Below are 20,052 nucleotides of genomic sequence, written 5' to 3'. Positions count from 1 at the left end.
TAAGCGAGTTAGGGTGAATTGAGCTGAGGTGAGATTAGTGGAAATGGGATAAGGTGAGTTGAGGTGAAATAACGTTAGATGGGGTGAGTTGAGTTGAGGTGAGATGAGGGGAGTTGAGGTGATTTGAATTCAGCTAGGTTGAGTTAACGTGAAATGCGTTGAACAACATAACGTAACACAGCATAATATTACCTAATATAACATACTAAAACATAACATAACATAACATAACGTAACATAACATTTTATACACACATTACGTAACACAAAACAACATAACATAACATAAAAAACCTTAAAAACGTAATATTTTATACCAACACATAAGATAACATAACATAACACAACATAGCATAACGTAACATAGCATAAAATAATATAACTTAAGAAAGCATAACATAATCTACCCTAAGATAACATAACCTAATATATCTCATTATTTTATTTTATATTTTTCTTTGTCTCGATATTTATCTCCATCACTTTCTCTAACTCGATCATCGTTTAGGCTTTTTTTATCTTTATTTTTATTATGTTATTCATTATATTTAGATTTCCCTATTCCTTTGTACATCTACAACAACATTTGTCATTATATAAAGTATGTAAATTTACCTTCCACTTTGCCTTTATGTAGACTGGTTTTCACTATGTCATATTTTGACGCCAAAATTTGGCATCATATTTTGCCGCAACTTTATCTCCTTTATCCATACCTTTACCAATGATATTATGGGCCAAACACTGAAAGATAACAGATTTCGTAGCGCATGTGCACGCCTAAAAACCTATCCTGGTCCAAATCAAACGATAAACCGCTTTTTGATCGCATTTGGCAATGTGTTTTCATTTATTTGACGACAAATGCCATTGAATTTGACATAGTGAAAAGCAGCCTTGTGTCTTTTGGTTTCTTTACTTTATATTTTAATCTTTGCTCTATACCTTTCTTCTTCAACATTCTCAACTCTGTCTTCTTGCCGTTTGTTCAACGTCAGTTTGAGACGAACCCAGATCAATACGACCCCAGAAAAAAAACTCGCGTGGACTTGAAATTCGATTTTGGTCCTACGAAAAGAAGATACTCATCTCCGTGTATGGGCAACGAAAGCAAGGGTACCCATGAATAAAATGGAAACACCAAATGCAAAAGACTAGCTAACACTTGGGATGAACTAGTTATTGTCGTAATTTTGGCAAGGACAGAGCGAATTGGTGAAGTTTGTCGGCCTCGGTCCAAACCGAAAAACGGTGTTAGGGAAAAATTGCAAGAAGAAACATGTTTATGTCGATTGTAAGATTCATTTTCCAATTTGAGTAGTTAAAATTGACCCGATGTATGAAAAGTATACCTCTGTCTCATGGACATGCTCTTGAAATACCTACTATGTAGATGCGGTATTTGAGTAGATCTAGGATTGAGACAGAAATGCATAGCTCTCGCAATTAAACCACCATACATTAACTTGCCAAAAGGTTAATAATGTTTGTAACCAGTATTAATGCACGTGCAAATCACGACTAGTTACAATTTATTTCATACCATTAAGTATGTATCACTTGCCGTCACACTACTCGCATTCGCTTTCGCATTTGTCTAAAAACAACTTTCAACTAAAAAATGTGTATTTTAACTTAGTAATGCTAAAGTGTTGTTGTAATAAGACTGCAGCAATTATTCATCGTCGTTTATGCGCCGTTGAGCCGCTGTGGCGCACCTTAGTCTAAAGAGGGTGGTCATAACATATCACTACTACTGCCGCCACCACCTATGCCACCGCCACCGCCACCGCCACTTGGTGGTAGATAATATTAAACTCAGACTGCAAGTAGTAAAGCAAATAAAACAAACAAATGCCACCACACAATATTTATGATGCTTTATAAATTTTGTTTACGCCAAGTAGTTGCTGTTGTTATTATTGTTATTATTATTGTTGCACTGTGGCACCACTAAGCGTATGGGTCGGTGTTGTTTATGCCCATTAAATTGGCTTGGTCGATGGGTCGGCGGTGAGTCGTGTCACGGCAATGGTGCTTAATTTTGCATTTGGTTGGCGATTTATAGTAAAGCTCTGTGCAATTTATGACACATTTCCGTCAAAATATTCGCTATACGCCAAAGTGTCGCAGTGTCACTGTGTCGTTGTATAGAGTGTGTGTGCTTGCAGTTGCTCTGTAGGCAGTGTTTTGTCTATCACTCGTGTTGGGTTGACGAGTAAGTACTTATACGTCGACTGCATACATACATATTTACATAGCTTTGCAGATAGATAGTCGGTAGGGGGTGTGACACAGTTGCTCGGAGGTAACGTGCGCATGAAAGGTGGGCTTGTAAATCGTTGATTGTAGGAGGAGGGTGGCTAGCGGCTTCGGACTTCAAAGCACACAGACCACCTATATAAATATCTAGGTTAATGGAGTTCGTTGTTTTGAGGTAAAGTAAGGTGAGCATTATAACAAGATATAAAATACTCCAATCTCCAGATTTGTACTTAAGCCTAGAATGATGTAAAACACCATAGAAATTGTACTGAATATAAAAAAGGTTTTATTCGTTTACGTTTTATTGAATTCGCTATATTTTGAACAGCTCTGCACGTTTATTTTATACAACGTACGGTCCATTGCCTTTTACTGTTATGCTTTATCTTAGTATCTACCTATCTATATACTCTTTTTTGTCTTTATTTTTATATGTGCGTTTATCTTCATCTCTATCCGTTTCTTTGTCTCTATCTTAGCTTTGGTCGTTGTCTTTACCGCTATTTTTATCTCTGTTCTCGTCTTCATCTTTGATGATTCTTTGCTTTTATCTTAAATCGAATTTTGTTTTTAATTTTTTAAACTAAAAATTTTTTGAAACCCTTTTTCTCCACCCTGTCGGAGAAATCAACCAATACCAACAAATAGATTTCACTCTCTACGCGTCTATATAAAATTTAGACCAGCCACGACCAAAACATATTTCAGAAGGGAAACTTTGCTGGTCACTCGGCCCTTTATGTAAGTCACGATCAAAACATATTCCATTGGAGAAGCTGTTAAAAGCTTCGCAGTAGTGATGATCTACGAGAGCCTTTACTCTCTACGTGTCTATATAAAATTTATAGCAGTCCCGAGCAAATCGTGTTTTACGCGAGAAGATTTTAAAAGCTTCCTAAAGGTTTTATAGCAGCGATTTGCAGAGAGTGCTTTTGCTCTGCGCCTATACAAAACGTGTAGACAGCTTTAAAGAGCTTTGCCCGCGGGCAAGGCAGTACCCATCAGTGGTCCGTATAACACATTTGACATTTTGTATAGAGGCGAGCAGAGTAAAAGCTCTCTGTGCCCAATGCTGATATAGACCATTGATACTGAAAGCAGTGCCCGCAGACAGAACTCGTTATAGCTTTCTGTACATTTTAAGTGGGCGCGCATAGAGTAAAAGCTCTCTCTGAGTATCACTGATATAGACGCACAGATAGTAAAAGCTCTCTCTGATCGTCAGTGATTTAATTCGGTGGTGGGCACCGCCTTGCCCGCGGTGCTTTTTATACATTTTGTTTAGGCGCGTGCAGAATAAAGCTTTCTCTGCCTATCACTACATTTAATGAACGTGTAAAAAGCAAATGCTCTCTCTGGTTGACGCTGCTATAGACCAAACCACTTCATAGGAATGCGTGCCAAATATTTAAAAAGCCCTCTTTATAATTTATATAAGGCTCGCACAAAATAAAAGCTTTCACGGGCCAACACTGTTATATACTTACTAATGCATTTTCTGGCTCTCTCAAAGCTCATAATACTCTTAAGTAGGATGAGACAGTTTTTGTTTGGCTTTTGAATTCATCATATATGTAGATCAGTGATGGGCAACGAATTGCCCGCGGGCAAAGCACTCTTTTAAGATTTCTATACAGTTTGTATAGTCGTGTGCAGAGTAAAAGCTCTCTCTGCCTATCGCTGATGGAGATATACATATATACATACATACATTCCGCCTAAATACGTTCCCCTTTTCGCAATCGCACCCACTCAATGTAGTATTTGCGACTACCCCAAGCCCAGCCAAAAGTGTTAACCGACTCCAATAATTTTCGCAATGTACTCATAAATCCATCGCGTTGTAATAACTTTTATTTTTATGACACAACAAGACACAAACACATACCTACACGCGTAAGTGTTTACCCGACCATTTCATACCTTGCGACAATTATGCCCTACGCTAACCCAAAATTTCACCGACACCATCTGACCGCCACTGCCGCCGTCATCGCCATCATTCGATTGTCATTTCGAGACTGAATGTCGTCTACCCAACCCGTCTAACTAGCTAAGTGTATCTGCCTGTGTGCATTCGCGTTTGCCTACCACCATGCAGTTCGCCCGGCAGTTCATGTGCCAGCCAGGCTGTCTGACTGCAGCCATAGAGTGCTCGTAGTTTGTCCGTTCACTTGTCGCACTCGTTCGTCATTCTGTCTGGCAGGAATGCAAAACATATAAATATGCAAGCTTGCAAGCTTTACAAACAAATACATATTTTAATGTCACAGTGTACACGTGCATGTGTGTGTGTGTGTGTGTGTGTGTGTAATATCCTCATCCTATTATTTTGTGTATATAAAACTCGTACTTGAATCCAATGAAGTTGTTGTTAACCACCTGCTTACCCCCGAGTGCATGTACGTACGTATGTATGTTCGTAGATATTAACGCTCAGGTTTAGCTGCATTTAAAGAGAACGACAACTCAATAAAAATGTCAAAGAATTTTGCTGCATTTGCAGTTTTCGCTTTGTTGTTTTTGGTGTCGGTATTGGCATCGCTGTTATGGCTACATGGGTGGAGTAAGTATGAGTACCCCCCGTACCGTGTGTTTGTGGTGTTGTTGAAATGCTTGTTGTTGTTATTTTTGGTTGCTTCGCACAAAGTCATAAATTAAGTTCTCATAATAAATAGTAAATGGTAAATGCTGTTTAAGTAATAAAATTTCACACTGACATTTGATAAGCAGCACGTCACTCTGTGGCATGCAGGTAATGCGAAAATGACGATTATAGTTTCTTGTACATGGGATGAGAGTTTCAAGTAGCATGTGTGGGCTTACAGGACACTTAAAATTAATGACTATAAAAATATATTAAAAAAGGTTGTTATAATGAAAAAAAAAAACAAGCCGCTTTGATTGAAATTATATGGTTCAAATTTTATTTACTGCCAAAGTCGAACATTTTAGAACTAAATCTTCAGAGATGAAGTGCATTTTATCTGTTATTCAATATAGGTCAAAAAATTGCAGAACAATTAAATTCTATATCATCGTTTTAGGAACGCTATTCTCGACCGGCCGCTATAGCTGGGTGGTTTGAGGTGCGTAAGATCCAGGTTCGATCCGTGGCCAGAGAAATTAAACACTAATTTAATTTTATTAATTTTCTAGAGACCAGTTGACGACTTCGTATATCGTTCAGGTCTAATTCAGGATAATGTCGTAGGTAGTTTCGAACTTCCCTGAAATGGTCCTGATCTAGTCCCAAAATTATCCTGGAGTAGTAGTGTTGAATTGGTTCTGAAAAAGTCGTTAGCTTGTCTCGGTACGATGTCGAACAAGTCTTTAAACGGTCCCGAAACAGTCCTTTACTGATACGAAAACAATACCGTAATCACAAAATGATTCTGAAGCCTCCCGAAATATATCTGACCACTATTGCACTATTTTTTGATATACACTATGGCAATAGTTCACGCCTATTTCAAGATCATTTCGTGACTACTTTCGAATTGCGAACTGTGCCGAAATAGTCCCGAGCTAGGCCCTAAATTGTCCTTAAGTAGTCATGCAGTGGTTCTGAAAGAGTTATGAAATTTTTAAATATGTCTCGAAAGGGTCCCAAAATGGTTTCTTACTAGTCTCAAAATGATCCCAAACCAGCGCCGAAATAGTCCGGAGCTAGTGGCAAAATGGTCCCGAAATAGTCTTGAACTATCCCAAAATGGACCCGACAAAGTTCCGAACAACGCCCAAATGATCCAAAACTAGTCCAAAAAGGGTCTGAAATGGTTCTGCAATAGTATCGAAATGGTGCTGAACAGGTCTCGAAATGATTCTGAAATAGTCCTGAACAGGCTCCGAAAGGGTCAAAAAGTCGTGAACTTGTCGCGAAATGATCTCAAAGAAGTCTTGAAATGGTCCCGAAATGGTTACTTAATAGTCCCAAAATGAACCAGAACTAGTCCCAAAATGCTCCCGAACTAGCCCCGAAATTTTTCCAGATTTGTCCTGAAATGGTCTCCAAATAGCCCTGAACTATTAAGAAATGTTCATTTGTACAATTAGAAGCAATCAAAGATTTTCTGCTGGCTTAATATACCAATACCGAGACCGAACACGACCAAAGTGTTCAAATAGTGCCAGGCAGTGGTAAATCTCCGAGACTACTTATGCTATGTAAATGATTCTCAGAAAAACTAATTGGAAGAGAAGCTCGACCAAACACTTAAAAAATTATATAACCTCCAAATATTTTTTCTATTTCCGACCAATAAGTCTTCGAAATTCTGTGAGGGCAATTGGAAGAATGGCCGAAAATAGCACACTGAATACTCAAAGCCATTGGCCGATCCATTCATCTTTTAATTAGTGAAAAGGAAAGCGAAGGTTAGATGAAAGACCAAAGGTGAAGGTATTAAGGAGTTGATCCAAAATGTTTTTTGAATTCTTTCCTCTACTACCAAGAAGTTGCAGAACTGCTATTAGATATTCTATTGATTGGTCTCTAAATAGCCATCGTTCGAACCTCAATACTCTTTTGGATTTACACACTTCATAATTGACTCCGAGAGGTAGGCTTTTGGACTTATTATACATCTGACCACTCGAAGATCTCAGGCACGATGGCGCCCTCACCGAAAGCTACGACAAATTTACCATACTAACTCGACAGAAAATGAAACTCTTGATAATTCTGAATAACCTCATGAAACCAGTAGGGATATGTACTGAGTGTCGGTACTGTACTGCGCCGTCCAACACATATTGACAAAAGCTATACTATATAATTTCGACTAAGGGAAAGACAAAGGCGGATACGAAGAGGAATATGAAACAGAAGGCGAATGCGATGACAAAGACTAAGATAAGTACGAAGACCAGAATGAAGAGGAATTCGAGGACAAATACCAAATACTCAGATGAATACTAATAAGGAAACGAACATGGACATGAAGACGAAAACGAAGACATATCGGAAGACGAAGACGAACGGGAAGAAAAACACGTAGATGAATAGGAGGATAAATAAGAAGATAAGGACGACCACCAAAAACCAGAATGAAGAGGAAAACGATTACGAAAATGGAGCCGAACATCAACGCGAAGACGATAATGAAAACGAAGAGGTTTATTAAAATGAATATGAACCGGAAGACGAATTCGGAGACGAAAACGAATACGTAGATGATAACGAAATCGAGCGTGAATACGAATACGAATACAGATACCATTACATTTTCCGCTACCATTACCCTTACTATTACCATTATTATTAAGATTTAATACATTTAATTTAATGACAAGTACAAAGACGAATACTAATGCGGGGACTTAAGCTAATGAGAGTATTTAAAATTTCTGCCGTGTGAAAGGATCTAAAAATGAATCGAGGTAGTGTGAACCAGGCGAACTCTTTTTTCCATTATTGAAGGTCACATGGCGCTGGTCAAATATTAACTCACGGAAAAGGTACTGGTCAAATATTTATTTATGGCTAACGTGGGTCTCCTTCTCTATTGCTAATTATTAATAGTTCGTATTTGCATTGAAAATTATTGAGCGCTGAAAATTATAAATCGAAGTTATTGATTTACTTAAACTTTTACTAGATATTTCTTGCCAACTATTTAAGTCAACTAAGATATACCACAAAAATAAATTTGTGAACTTCTTAAGTTTTTACAACTCAAAATTTACCAGTTGACAAGTTGAATACTTGCCTTCCATGCATAATTTGTGCCTGGCCCTCGAGTACTTGTGTATGTACTTGCGCCAACTTAGCTGCCACTCGCCAGCCAGGCAGCTAACCAACCAACCAACCGACCAACCAACCGGCCAACCAAGCAGCCGGCCTTGTTAACCCCACTCAAACAGTTGTCAAACGCTTTTCTGGCAGAGTATTTTCATTTACATATCTTGTCGATGGATGCGTTTGACGATGTTAAACTGCTTTGACGGGTTCGAGGCAATAAAATTCAAATGTGGCTGCCACGCAAAAATTTGCCGACTTTGCTTGGAAACTAAAAATAAAATGGACAAGGAAACACAACTAGTAGGTATCTAGTAAAGAAAAGGAGGTGTACTCACACTTCGATGCCAAAGCAAAGAAAAAGCATGCGAAAGCATGAATAAAGTCTTAGCTGCAGAAACCAAAAAGGAATCAGCAAGTGCCTTAGCTACAGGCAACTGCTCTGCATTTATGTTTTTCTTTTCTATTTCATTTTCATTTCACAGCGTAGTGTATTTAACAATCTTGCCAGCAATAGACAATGGCTCTTGCTTGCACTGTATCTCTAACCAGTTTACAATCTTTCTCATGTCCGCCCCTACATATCAGACGTCGCATGCGTTCCTTGAGCGCCATTGCAGGCTTGGGGCCAAGGGGTGAACGCTTGATGACTTTGGTCACATATTTAGTTTGTAGATTTGTTGGTAACTAAAGCAGTGGACGACGACAACACTATGTCAAGAGTGTCTATGCTGGCATTTGGGCCTGTTGAATTGCTGGTTAGCGGTTTAGATGGTTGTTTGCCTGACTCGCTGGCTGACTGGCGGACTGGCTAGTTGCCCGTCACTTTGTATAGGAATTCCCGCACATTTATATTGGTTCGTTTCCTTTGGTTCATTGCAATCTGTCTGTCTGATACGAATACAAAATATTGGGACTAGCACTCGTAGAAGAAATCAAATGCGTTAAAACCGGGGGGTGGTGCGGCGCGAAGTGTGTGGCGATAGCGATGCTGGTGGAATATTGTCGAATGATGTGGCATGTAAGACACACTTGAAGTGATTCCTTTGCTGTTGTCGTTACTGATTGCATGGACCATAGATTTGTAAGTGTGTTTGGTTATTTTGTGAGTGTGCGTGTGTGTGTTTTCCTTAAGCATCTCTACTAACTTTGCGTCAGCATTGCTGACACGTCACGACTTGTCACTTGATTTGACCGAAATGAAGAAATAGTGAACTGAAGAATTTTATACTCGCAATCCTATTACATTAACATCAGGGATGTCGATATTTGTATGAGATATGAGCGAGAAAGGGTTGCAAGAAAGTCAAACATATATATATGTATGTATGCCTATGTGTTACATGTACATACATATTAGATGTAGAGTAGAGCGCCACCTCGCGTTGCATCCTGAATAAGGTTAAATGGGCTACGGCCCTCGTGGTCATCACCCTCAATGGGAAAATCTTAAATCGCTCTCCGATGACGACTTGTTATTCGTTTTGAATTTGTTGTTCCCTGTGCAGAAGTCTTCGGTATTCTGTCATCTGAGTGTGCACAAATGGCTGGCGGACTAATTCCGTCACTACTTCTGAACTCTCGCCATTAAGTTGTTGGTGCACGCGCAGTTGAGAAGACTTACGATTTTGCTCCAGGCCCGACACTGCGTCAAGCCATTTCCATAAAGCGATCGCACGTTTGGTCTTCGAAAGCACCTCTGAGTCGGGATGCTACCAACAAGAACGATAAAAAACAACAAAGCTTCGAGCCGTGATTGGACGTCGAAGGGACCCTAAAAGCTGGCGCTCTCCCGGGTGGTGAGTTCTAACCCGGCGGAGACGTCATCGCCTACCACAAAGGTCAATATTGTGACCTGCTCGGTCGGTGTCTCGAATTGGGGTGGAGTCTTACGACGATTTTCATGCTGGCTCCTGGCGGGGAGCGGAAATTGGCTACCATCGCTGCTATTAACTAAGGATGAGTTAGCGGAAATCCACAGAATGCGAAGATAGGCTAAGCCACAGGCGAAATTACTTGTGGATGCTGCGGTAATGGTACTTGCCAGTAACAGCTAAATTCTCTCGTCTTGCCTAAAGGGCGCACCAAGGACTCCTGATTATGTTCTGTAAGAATACGAAAGCCAATACGCTTATAAAGTTTTTGAATAGAATATCGGGCACTAAATGCTCCAAAAGGTCGTCAGCGGCAAGAAAAAATCTTCTTAAACAGTCAGAGATCTAAGTGGCCTCGGATTACAGCAGCTTATAAGTTATTTTCCGAAACCGGCTGTCCCCAATACCTTGAGCGTTGTGGATTGTACAAAGAGGACGAAAACAGACGTGGAAGTTGTAGGCCGATTTATCTCTTCAATCGACCAGAAACTGGAAACCAAAAATTTCGATTCGTTGTGCCGACAAGCGGCCGGAAAACAGTTCCTCTGCAAGTCAGCTAAACTGGAAACCGTTGACAACAGGTTTCCGCCCTATCGTCTGTAGCTTGAATTTGGTCTTCCTTCTGAACCACCAACACCAGGTGAGGTTGAAGTTATTATGCGGTACCCCAACAGAAACTTATCGAGTCAAGACTGGAAGGTTTTCTGGCTAGAGATAGCCGAGGAACCATATATGCAAGCAGCGGTACTGCAAAATGTAGAATCCCTCGGCCTTACTACCACAAATAATAAATCATGGACTCGAGGAGACTGTCCTTAGGGCCTGTAAGTGAGGTAAGCTGGAAACCTTGGAAACAGGCCTCCACTTCTTCGCCCGCGGGCTGTTTTAAGGCTTCGAGCTCTCCAGGTCAGGTGAGATCGGGAAAATGCATAGGTTCGGCAACCGAAACCTTCTGACATAATACTGTGACCTTAACTGGCTAGAGCGGACCGTGGGACCTTATAGGCAAGCGTTGGCAATGCTTCGTCCCTTTAGCCATACCATATGATCCATAAACCGTAATTTAAAAGAGACAGTCTAGAGTTTTTAAAGCCAGAACCAAAGCCAATAAAGCTCAGTCTCTGCCGGCGTCGGAGTGAAACAGAGGCCCTCATGAATATTGGGGTTATCTAAGCCGCTTCCGTCTCCATCTACCAAAGGCTCAAAGCAGAGAGGACAGATGTTCGATGAATACATGGGCGATACCGCGGAGCCAGCGTACTATAGGGGATGAAAATCTTTTGCTTCGCCTTGAGACAATGTGGAGCTTATATGGGCCTGATCCTGGGGTCGTCGAAGAGCAGTAACCGTAATTCTGGGATCACGAAAAAAAAAACTATTACCTGCTGAAGGCAAATAACGCAGGTAGGATAATAACCAGAATTGCGAGACTAAACTAAACGAGTTTATTTTATCAATGAGGACATTGTGATGATCGAACTGGATTAAGAACAAACCAGAAGCCCGGGTAGAAATACTGGCGGTGAGTCGCTTTTGGGAGCAAGTTCGGATGTTTAGAACTTCTAAAACGAAGATGGTCTTTGAACTAAAATTTGTTTACTCTGCGTTAGTTTTTCATACCTTGGGCACTTCAAAAATCTGAGTAGTGCGAACTTTTACTCTGCATTAGTTTTTCATACCTGGGACCTAAGGAACACGAACTGGGATCTCTACTTCAGAAATCTGCATTTATACATCAACAACGGCGACACCAGATAGTAAAACTTCCAATATCCAATATAGTCATCGATGTCGGTAAATGTGAGTGGTTCAGGGTTTACACTCACTAAATGCCAAGTGAAGCGCATTCGTTTGTTTTCGCACAATCTCCTCTCAAGCTATTTTGGTACACATCCCACAAAAGAATTGGCTTGCCATTTAACTTCAACGAACGCCTTACCAATTGTGCATGTTTATCGCACCGCACACAATTGCCACATATTTTGCAACACTTAATAATTGAAACGGAAATGATGCGAGATCGTCATTTCATTTCATTGCGTGTCTCACCTAACGTCTCCGGGTGTACACGTCCTTCATGCAGATGAATGCAAATGCATTTGTTGGATGATTGCTGCACTTGTTGTTTTTGGTATTGCTGCCTGCCAGCCTGACCGTTTGCTTGTCGCTCTATTTGATAGCTGTACATTCAAGTAGACTACAGCGCCTTGTTTTCCAATTGTCTACTCCTCGTGGCCGTCCGCATCTGCGTCCTCGCCTCCACACTCGCTTTTGTGCTAAGCGTGAGCGACGATAAATTTTTTGCGGATGCAAAGTGTTTTGCCAACGCGCGCGCGTTATAGTTTATAGTTGGCATTTTGGCGGCAGGCGGATGCCATCGTCATTCGGGCTGTCATACCGGTGCACAGTGAGCCTCCACTGAATTACTGAGTTTCATGGGGGGTTTCATATAACACACTGGCACATACATACATACGTGCGAATGCTTACAATTGCATGCGTCGACAACGACTGAAATTGTCGGTGTGAACGATCGCCGGTTCACCACTGGAAACGTCGCAAATGTTGGCTACACTGGAGCAAACGCAGCAACAACGAGCGGTCGCGTTGGCGTTGGCGTTGGCTTCGACTTTGGAGTCAAAATCGACATCGCTAGCGATGAGTGCAAAATCTATTGACAATGGGATGTTGCTGTCGGGGCGTGTCATTAATTGTGATTGCTTTATGATTGCGAACGCGCAATCCGCTCGCTCCCGTGATTTCCGTTGCCAGTGCCAGCGTTGGTGGCATTTCGACGCCACGAACAGCAACAGCATTGATATTATTGCTGCGTAAATTTTAGCACATTTTATTTGCGCTCAATGAAATGATACTCGCGTTTATTACTGTGTAGATATTTTTATTTGGTTCACACTTTGGCCGCCGCTGCTCGTTGATGTTTACTTCCAGCTGTCAGTGTGCAATGAGTTACAACAGTCCGGAGCATAACGAGGAGGAATGCCGTCAGAGAGCTCTAGACCAAACAGGGTGGGACGAAAAATTGTTACTCAAAATGGAGGAGAAAATTACGTAATTTCAATGGCTAATTTTGTAAACTTTTTTTCAGCCAGCATGTTGAACCCTTTTTTATTCCACAAATATTTAGAGAATCTGACTGGATGTGCCCAAGGCTACTTGGCCGTAGTAGTATCCTTGCCACACTTTACGGTTGCGAATACAGAAAAAAAAACTATCAGATGAGACTTAAATCCATACGTGTACCGAGAGATTCACACCCGCCTTAGAGCAAGCGTGTACTTCCGAGTGCTTGGTGTTCATTTCGTCTCTTGCAGATATTTAATTTTCCAGCCTGTTTCCAAATTAACATCAAAAGGATACTCCTATCGTCAGGCACTCAGATACTTCAAGGCGGTTTTGATTTCGATTGCTGAGTCTGCAAAGTTTTCATAAAGACTTTTATCCTAGCAAGAGCAGCGCACTTCCACTCGCAGATATCAGAAGATGCCTGAAATAAAATAAAAAAAAAACACTGACCTATCAAAAATGTAGCAAAACGAATTAAGAAATGAAAATGATCTTACAGGTTCAGAGAGAGCTCTGGGTAAGCTCAGGGGTTAAGTATATCTAATACCTAATTTGCACTGCCGTAGCTGTAAGACAAGACGCCCGGTACTCACCCAATACCGCCGGCACACGAAATCTGTCTTCGGCGTCCCTCGAGAGAGCGGTCCCTTTGCTGAACTCGCCCATTGGTCGGCAGAAGGTTTTTCCATTTTAGAAGCTCCCTGGGACTGGCCCGAATTCTTATCTTAAGTAGCTTGATACGCTCTGTACTAACCCGCGGTTACGCATCCTTATTCTAAATGAAATCAGTTCTCGGAGTCCTTCGAGAGAGCGGTGCCTTTGCCCTCATTTCGCTCTATCCTACTGATGAAAGATAGAGCACGCCGGTAACGCAATAGGGACATTAGTATTTGACCGTACCTTGGTGGACGCAGGAAATTATTCTTGGAACGACGGAGTACTGTAGCCCTCAGTGCTGTCTACGTAGTCTGGTTCCAATGTCCCCTACCGTGCAGGGACTTGTTCGTGTAGTCCTTGATCATTGCGTCCCGTGAAGGTATTTCCCTTTCGCCATCTTTTTGTTGTTGTTGAAGCTTTCTTACTTATGTTCACGTAATCTGTTCCTTACGTTCGGCCGCCAGTCACTTCCCAAGATAAATACCCCAGAGAAAATAGCGGCGGAATGGGAAAATAGCCAGTCGGCCCTGGTAGCGCCTCGTATCATAAAAAGGGCACCGTTACTCTCTGATACGGCGGCCCGGTATCGTAGCAGGCACCGTAGAAATATAGGCGGTTACTTCGTCCAATAGGAAGCCGGAGTTAAGGGAAGCCTCAGAACCATGATCAACGAGCTTTGCGATGGGCTGAGCTATTGAGGAGCAGCCAGCCCTGCTGCAATTCTCCTTGATATTAGCTAGATACCCTTCTGTCAACGCACAGAGCATGCTGGAGTATTCATTACCATTACATAAATATGATACCAACCTACAGCATTATGACTGGCAAAAGGACAGGGGTTTTGAGCAGTAAAGGAAAAGGAAAAAACTCCTTGAATAGAAAATACACTACGCATTAGACCACCCTGTATATTTTCATACACACAAACGCGCGCACTAAAACGCACAAAAGCACAATATTTTTTTCGAATGCTTAAAGCATCTTGACAGTTGTCCCATATACGCATTACTTTATTTTGAAACTTTTTCCTTAACGCTATGCTAAAACTATGATTTTATCAAACTTTTTTTCTATACTAAGTGACCATTACTTCGGCTATTCACAGTATGTACTTGTTGTCATGTCTAGTTCATGGCGAAACTTCAAAGTTGTGTGGCAGAAAAATTAAATAAATAGTGGCACGTCAAAAATGGCCAAGAAATTATAAAGTGCCACCTGGGATGATAAGTGTGCAACACGGGCAACTTGACTGACATTATTGTGAAGTGAAAAAAAAATATATATATAAAAGTAAAAATAAAAATTGTAGGAAAAAGCAGCAAAAGCACTCACAGACAAGTAAATAAATACATATATGTAGTATAAAAAAGTATGTTTTAAAACAAATAAGGCAGTCCATGTAACCGCCTGCGAGTAAAGCTACACATCGCACATAAAATGCATAATGAAAGCGGCCGTGAAAGCTCGTTAGAAATTTGTTGGACTTGAAATTTTCATAATAAATCATTTCGGGGTATCTAATATGGAAGCGTTGCTGTTTCCCTTTAGCGCAAGTAACTAACTTGTGTATTATTTGTAGGGTACAGAACTTTTTATATCCGGTAAAGCAGCTTTGAAGGTCAAAAAAGAGACAGAGAGTATATTCCTTATTACTCGTTAAAGTCCCGCACTGCGCAAACTACACTGTAGATATTTTGTGGATCACTTATTCGTGGACCTAGGCAGTATATTTTCAATAACTTTCAAGCGTTAAGAATCCTGAGACAAGGGGAGTCTCCAAGCTGATACAGGGGGTGGAAAGTGATGTATACTCGTAGAAACTTTTACTCAAATTATGCTTCCGATGCAGGTCATTGCAGTATGTTTCTAGGTGAGTTAATAGATGATATCCAGCATACAAGTACACCCCATAGATTATTTCTCTCAAAAACTCCAAGTGCCGGTTCGTATTGCTCAACGTCATTTCACACAGCCATATTAGATTCTATGATATACCAAATTCAGACTTCGCGGCATAAAAGGAACTTCGGTACGTGCTGTTCAAAGCGGCTTTGAATCGACAAGTAGATGGCGTGTGTCGATCTATTCTAGCGAGTCTTTTTCAAGACTATCACACACCAGGTTCGATAAGACCTTATAACTTTTCTTGTGGAATGGACAGAGCAGCCTTGTTGTTTTTCGGCTGCGTAATAGATATTCATTCCTCCTCATAATCAGGCGCTGAGTCATCGACTCTATTATCATCGACTGTGGGCTCGGATACGTATTTTCCAAAACTTTCAGCTGGCAGACATCCCTTAGTGCCGAAATTACATTACTTAAAGCAGGTATACTGCTTTAATCCTTCAAACTGTGGCTAAAAACTTATTTCGTCGAACTTGACAAGCAAAATATGGAGCAGTATAATTACAGCGGCCTCACTTTCTCGAGTACCCTCACCGCAGGGTAGTTGTCGGATGAATCACTATCCCCCACCAAATTTGGCTATACACAGGCGAAATGGGGCTTACAACAAACGACGTCTATCGAAGCTACGGCGACTAAGAAAAAATCAAAAGTTTCAAAAACTTTCTGTGCCACTTACCGAAACGATTTTGGATTAAGGATTAATTTTGTTTTCCTTACTTAAATTGTCTTATTATTATTGTTGGTTATAGGTGGACCATGTTCGTTATTTACTTTATACATATGCTGTAGAGCACTGGTCTTTACACACTCCTTTTAGATATATTGCATTGCATTGTTTGCGCTATTTACATATCTGCTCTTTCTCTGCCCACTGGTGATCATGAATGTGTTTTGGCCAATTTATGTTCCGTCCAACATTTAGATTATTCCACTTCTGAGTAATGCGAGAACTACATTAAATTCATCGGTTGAGATGATAAGCAAACTGTTTCGATATATAGATACTAAACTTTATTTGTACTCGTAATACGATTTCACCTTAATTTCTTTGAATAATATACGATTGGCTGGCTTCTGTCTAGAAAAATATTATCTTTTACGAATTTTTGATTAGAATTTCTAGGTTTATTTCATCCAGTATGAAAACTGTACATCTTCTTTTTCTCCTTTATAGGCGGTAAGCGATTTTGCTGACTCCAGTAAAACACAACAGATTTTTCCTTTCTGTGTCAAACTACCCCAACTGTGGGTGCCAAGTCCTTCTCCACTTGATCTTTCCTTCGCAGAAGAATCTCTCCCCTTCCTTTGCTACTTTACGACCTGACCAAGTCAGCGGAGCCGCTTTGTTTTATGCTTACGTAGTTATAGCTCATCGTTCCATCATCTGCGTTATTCGTCGTCGCCAAAGGACAATATTTATTTTGAACACTCTAAGAATCGCTTCGTCGGATGTTACTATAGTCGCGGAACATGTTACGTAAAAAAGCTAACAATGAAAAAAGTATTCAAAATAAACTTAACGCCGCCTTAGGTACGAATCTATTTTTTATTTATACCTCCAATGTTAATATTCCAGTTTTGAATAAGGCGAGGACTCAACTTCATTAATGGTATAAAAAACAATAGTAGGTTTTACAAACCGCCCATTCCATATAGTGAACTATGTGAACTCCAAGACAAAGGAAGAAATTGGCGTCATGCCCACAGCTTCTATCTTTGTGCTCACGATGTTGATTGTTTTTATGTTTGTAGAGGAAAAATTGACAACTCTAAAGCGTATATGTCAAAAACTTCACAGTGCTTAAGTTGTTGCTGTTGTCCTTTCTACGCTCCTTCCATGCCGTTTTGGCCTTTGACGCATACCAAACCAGAACCAGTGGTCCGTTTTAAGTTTAATTCTTGAATGCTTCAACTTTCACATATCCTCAAAGGACATCAAAATAAAATGCAGGACATTTACTACTCGCAATTCAGTCACACACTATTGTTGTTGGAGCTGTAATTGTTGGTATTGTATTTTATCATCGGATCTCTTCCATATTTTTCTTTTATTTATATCATACTTTATGACAGTTTCCAACAAATAGGAGCACAAATATAAATATAAACTTAAACGCATACCTAAATTCATATGTATGTACATGTGAGCACACAAGATTTACGTGCTAGAGAAATGCACAAGTGTATGCGTGAGCCAAACCGCAAAGGCCGTCAATGCACATGGAAAATTCCAAGAGTGACTCAACCCAACACTAAATATAAAACGTCGCAGCAGCAGTGGCATCAGCATCTTCATGCTGGCTAAAACGCTCCATCTTGTATGTATGTGTACATATGTATTGTCTGTACACCAACCACCTGCTTCACAGTGCTAAGGCGGGACCGGGGGCAAGCCGAGTTGGAATTGTGACAGATTTTGAGAAGTTTTCAGTTCCTCGTCTCCACTTTTTCATTATTATGCTTTGACGTCAGCTATGTTGCTTTGCTGCTGGCAAATATTGTGTGTGTGTGTGTTTGTGTGTGTGTGTGTGAGAGAGTGAAGAGACGGCAGCAGGACAAAGGCGTCGTTGACGACAACAGCAATAACAGCAACAACAAGAGCGCTCCGACGACAAGTCCACAACAAGGACGTTGATGATGATTTTTTATAAATTATAAAAATGTAAGTTTTCTGTGTTGGGTGCTTTACCATCTTATCGTTGCTTCCCTGCAGCTCTCCGCGCGGGCAACACTGACCAACCATCAAGTTTTGTAGCATACACGCACAGCCACATAACCTCAATTTCTAGTTGAAGTTTTATTTTGACATGTGGCAGAAGTAAGTGCAAAGCTTCGGGCACTAACCATGCACTCGATTAGTAAGGGATGGAGAGGCGTTTTGGCGAGTTGCTGCTGCATTAGGGGGCCTGACGTAGCAATGACATTTTTCACTTTGAGTCCTCTTTACCACCAACACACCACCCCACCACTACCAATACCACTACTGCCATACATGCGCGTACATGCATGTGTGTCCTGCTGCTGCTCTCCAGCGAGTCAAATGTCATTCATTTTCGAATTTTTTGCTATTAGAAAAAATACTTAAAAGTAGAAAATGTTGGCAGACGTCAAGAGGCGGCCGGGGGAGACAAGTAAAACATAAATTTAAAAGTTATATTTTTTATGAGCGCAAGCGGATGAAAAGTTGAAGGAAAGTGGAAAAACTTGAAGTCAAACATATTTGGCACTGGACACTGCTCAAACACATACACGTATACATACTTTCATACTCACACGGCACACGTCATACAAGTTTATAGCGACTTTTGACAGCTTTGCCACACTTCACACATAACTTGCCGCACATGCATACATGCACACATGCGAACTATGAATGCTTGGAAGTGCTCTAAAGAATCTTGCTCCTTTGTTGCTATGGTACACACATGCTGTAAATAAAAATTCATTAGTTCAAAAAGTATGTATGTACGTATATAAATATCAAGTAATACCAGAAAATTCGACAGCTCAATGGACTTCAAAAAGATTGAAAACGTGTAGGGAAGCTCATCGAAATCTGGGCATCACCTTTTTAATACTAAATATTGATCGCTAAACGTGTAGGTCTATATCGGTCGTGGGCCGCGGGAAAAGCTCTTTTAAGCTTTGTATACAGTTAGTATAGGAAGCTTGAAAGAGCTTTGCCTGCGGGTAAGCCGGTGGCCTCCACCGGTCTATATCAATGTTGGCCACTTCATAGACACGCGTGTTAAAGCTTTTAAAAGCTTTCTGTAAAATTTGCACATGGCGGACACAAAATAAAAGCTTTTGCTGGCCAACACTGGTCTATATGCACAAGAGGTATGTGTGTCTGAAAATATGCAATATGAGAGCCTAGAAGCTTAAACAGACGGCAGCGTTGATCCGGTCTGTTTATACCTTAAGAGATGCAATTACAAATTCCGAAAGATAAAGTTTCTGTGTATATTTTTAGGCGCATGTAGCATTCACTGACCTCGACTGAAAAATGGAGCAGCAGCTGAACGATTGTGGAACTAGTTGGCTTCTCACCAAAAATACTGAGATGGATTTATGTATACGGCGATAGTACGAGCCATGATAGCCTATTGAGCCATCATCTTGATAGATAAAACTACAAAACTTGGGGAAATCATTGCGCTCACCAATATACAGATATATACTGGCATGCGTGTGCTATGAGAACTTTTCCATTCGGATCCTTTAAAATTCCTCTAGATCTTAACCCTCTTCATATTAATATCCAAACTCAAGGCACTCTTAAGGATGACTGGTGCAAAATTGTGGCAATAGGGTTCCTGAGACGTAGGAAAATCGATATCCTCATGAGCCAGTGCCTCGAAATTGCATTACCTATGGATGCCATGCATGCGGAGTTCAGCTTTACAAAGAGGTTTAATACTAATATACATAAGTAATAAGAAGAGTTATGTATGTCCGAGATAGATTGGATAAACCATAACATGATAACCTGTTACACTAGTAGCCCATTGACTGAAGAGGCTG

This window comes from Rhagoletis pomonella, unplaced genomic scaffold, assembly GCF_013731165.1.
Source record: "Rhagoletis pomonella isolate Grant_MI unplaced genomic scaffold, Rhpom_1.0 Rhpom_scaffold_00003, whole genome shotgun sequence".
NCBI lineage: Eukaryota > Metazoa > Arthropoda > Insecta > Diptera > Tephritidae > Rhagoletis > Rhagoletis pomonella.
Note: the sequence above shows the minus strand (reverse complement) of the source record.